The sequence below is a fragment of the Nestor notabilis genome, unplaced genomic scaffold (genome assembly GCF_000696875.1).
Source record: "Nestor notabilis isolate BGI_N333 unplaced genomic scaffold, ASM69687v1 scaffold3656, whole genome shotgun sequence".
Taxonomy (NCBI): Eukaryota; Metazoa; Chordata; class Aves; order Psittaciformes; family Psittacidae; genus Nestor; species Nestor notabilis.
In genome coordinates this window covers 9,380-13,479 of record NW_009932207.1, presented here as the reverse complement: position 1 = coordinate 13,479, position 4,100 = coordinate 9,380, and positions in this window count along the sequence as shown.

The following is a 4,100-nucleotide window of genomic DNA, read 5'->3' as shown; positions in this document are numbered from 1 at the left end:
GCAGCCATCCAGCCAGTTCTTTATCCAGTGAAGCCAGTTCTTTATCCACTCCTCCACTTTGACTTTACATTTTCTGCCTTTTCACAAGTAAGTTTGAAAAGTTGGAACCTGAACATTTTGTGTAGTGACTGGCTGAGACACTCAACGTCCTTGTCCCCAGCAGGGTGCTGCTGACCTAGAACCAGTCTGCTCACAGGGGAGCGCAGCCTCCGTCTTTCTGTATCGCTGTGCAGGTCATGGCTAGACCTGATTTAGATAAAAATAGGTCTTGTAGCCTGTGTGTGAAGTGCAGTGAGAAATGTAAATGTTTTGTTCTTTGGGGCAGCGGTGGGGAAGTAGATTTCACTGTTCTCAACTCAGCAGTGAAAGATTTGCATCTGAGGCGGAGGAGCTAAGAGGAAGATCTGAAGAGCTGCTGAAATAGGGCTGTTGGTGTCATGCCCCTCATGCCTGCTGCAGTCTAGCAGGTAACCTTATGCCAGGTTTTGTATGCTGACAGCAGAGCTTTAATACAGAAATGTCTGTATTTAGCCTTGCATAGAGATGTGTGTCAAGGTGATTCAGTATGTAAGTCCAGGAGGCCCCAGCAGTGGCTGGTAGGCACCATGTCGTAGAATCATAGAATAGTTTGGGTTGGAAAGGACCTTAAGATCATCTAGTTCCAACTCCCCTGGCATAGGCAGGGACACCTCACATTAGACCATGTCTCCCAAGGCTCTGTCCAACCTGGCCTTGAACACTGCCAGGGATGGAGCATTTACCACTTCTTTGGGCAACCTGTGCCAGCGCCTCAGCACCCTCACAGGGAAGAACTTCTTCCTTATATCTAACCTGAACTTCCCCTGTTTCAGTTTGAACCCAGCTGAATTGGCTGGTCACTCCTTCACTCCTGGTGTTTCTGTGTCCCCTGGGCAGAGGGTGGCTCCCAGGCCCCATTTCTCTTAGCATCTTCACGCTTTGATTTCCTTCATCTCTCATCCCGTTTTCAGTGTCTTTTAAAATAAGGGTAGGACAAACTGACAAGATGATACAAATCAACTGTTCAAAACTGATTGATGTGTGGTAGAAGCTGTGCTTGGTCCCTGGCATGCCTTCCCCATATTGAGCTTCACAGCAAAAGGATAGTCTAGAAGTGGCCCTAGCATGTTTGCATGAAGGCCCCCATCAAAAAAGCAGAGTTGGCAAGACAGTGAAATCCACTGTTACTTCTTGTAGCTAAAGTCTTTTTTATTTTTTAACATTTAAAGCTGAGTCCCTACCTGTTACTAACCAGTGAGGAAATGAGAACCATGCTATGAAGTGCCTGCCCTAAAAATACACCACTGGATAAAGTAATTTCCCTTAAAGTTTAAGCAGAAAAAACATAATGGGTTGTCTGCTGTTCCATTTGCTGAAGAAATTACTGCTTAGGGTTGACCTTTTTTAGGTATCTTGTAAGACTAATTAGGAGTGTTCCTTTTCTGTACTTTCAGCTTTAGAATATTTTTAGGATTTGGCAGGGAGCAGGCAGCCGGAATCAGCCTATCTTTATGAAAACAAGTACTCATTCATTACTGATGTAAGTGATCTCCCTATTTGTTGTTTTGATTCAACTGTGTGTATGGCTGCCATTTGTTTTGCTCCTGTAGAATAGAAACCTCAGTGAGAGTTTTTGTACTCTTTAAGTATGACCAACAACACATTGCAGACAAGTAGTGCTACAAATAAAGTCTTGTTTCCCTTTGTATTTAGATCTGTTACCTATGATATTTGTAGCTCGTGTGCTCTCTGGAAGCGATCTCACTTGAGGACACCTATTCAAATAATACTGCAACTTGGTTAGGTTTTCTGCTTGAAGTGCTATTTTTACTGTCGTGCAGCTACTCTAAAGCATATCCAAACACCTGATGCTGTTTGTTAACAGATTCTGCAGCTGTAAGCTTTGAAATGGCTCAATATTTATTATAGAAACTCAGTTCCACATTGTTTTTCTGTATGAATTTTTCAGTGACATCCCTTGGAACAAGCATCTTCTCGCACTCCCTGTTCATCATTTGGATAAGCCAACACTTGTCTTGCACTGAAACCTATACAGAATTTTTTGTAGCTTTTTCAGGAAGGCCATGTTGGAATACAGAGTATCTCAAAACAGCAAGAATAAACCAAAAAGCAAGCATGAGTTTTTAGATGCCTCACTCGCACTTGAGGACTGCAAGCAGTTCCAGCCTATTTGAGTGGGAATTGCCTTCATTTTCCAAGTATGGTGACAAAAGATCCACTATCTGTAAAACAAGTCAATGAAAGAACTATGAGGAGCCATTTAGCTGTACACCATCATTTGATGTAATATCTTTTCCAGCTTCTTTCTGTCATAATCTGCCTTCTGCATGTAGTAGAATGCTTTTAGGACATGCAGAGGCACTGAATTTTGGTGTTCCTGTGCTTCAGTTAACAGTGGGATTTCCACAGTACTTTATAAAGAAGAAGTCTTACCTAAAAATAGTTGACTGAGGCATTCATTGACCCTCATTTAAAATACTTCTTCCTGGTGCGATGTAACAGGATTGTGGGGAAAAACATACCAGAAGGTTTGGAAAAACTTAAAAGTGTAGTTATTCAATGACTTTGATATATGCAGGTAACACAGGAGGCTCTCCAAAACTTCATGGTTTGATTCACCTCTGATGTCTTGGGGGTTTTTTTGCTCCACAAATTCTGTGTGTTTCTTGCTGAGTCAGGTTCTTGGTGTACTTTGTGACGGTGAATAAATTTGAACTGTGCTTTATAAAGAAACTTTCACCTTTGGGCAAAGTTGAACAGAGAACACTTATTCTAGAAGTGGTTTGCTGGCAGGCTTTCTGCAGTGTAGCTATAGTAGCAGTCAGGGGGTCAAGGAAAGCTCTTCAGCACTATTTTTTTGCCTGTTTACTGTGTTTGAATTGAAGTCAGATTCTTGCATTTCAAGCACTTCATCTTGAATGTCACCGTTTCAGCAGTTTGGAGGAAGAGTAAATGAATGTGGTGCTTTGGCATCAGCCTAACACTTTGAGTTAAAAATGAACAGATGCTTGTGAAGTTGGAACAAGCAGTTGTTGTGGTGCTGGAATCTCTACTCTCATTCTACTCCCTTGAGGCTGTAGGTGCTCTACAGGTTGATGTCTGCTCTGCTTCATCCCAACAGAGCCCTGTGGGGGGTTGCTTACGTTTTGTAAAAGATGAGCTAAATCATAATACCCATCTGTGTATCACTCATCCAACTCCCCTGATCAGATGATGAGGCACAACAGACTTTGCATGGAACAGGTTGCTCAAAGAAGTGGTAATGCTCCATCCCTGGCAGTGTTCAAGGCCAGGTTGGACAGAGCCTTGGGTGACATGATCTAGTGGGAGGCATCCCTGCCCGTGCAGAGGGTTGGAAATAAATGATCTTAAGGTCCTTTCCAACCCAAACTATTCTGTGAACGGTGAAGGATCTGTAGTAGGTCATTGTCATTGTCCTACATCGCATGAATATGAAGCTGCCATTTCTAATGCAATTTGAATTTATGGCAACATCCCCAGCTCTTGTCTGAAATGTGAAGTGTTTTTTAACACCGTGTGTGTGTACCTGCAGCCTTCTGCGTGGCAGGGAAAAGGGCATAACACACTAAAGTGAGACCAAGTCCTGCCTGGCAGTAGATTCAATCCCAAGGTGAAAAGAAGCATCTGAGAATACCTTGATATTTGATTCTAGCTATGACAGTGTTGAAATAACACCTGCCCTCTAGTAAGGTTTTAACTGAAGTCAAACCTGTGCTAGTTTCCAGAGCCAAGTTTTGTGCTGTTTTCCTCACTAGTTAATAGTATAAAAACTGACATGAAATGCAAACACTGGACCACGCACATCTTGAGCAGTGCTCGGAATGAATACAAACTTTAATTCATTCCAGCAGTCCCAGTTTCTGTATCATCAGAAAATCTAGTGAAGCTTAGTAAAGCGGGGGCCACACACCCCCTTTGTTTCACAGCAGGAGGTTTTTATTGCACAATTATTTGCAAATACCTGAGCTGACATAAAAGAGGGGAGCCATAGCAATGAGTTGGTGAATATACACCCCTTGTACCATAAGACCATATGCAGT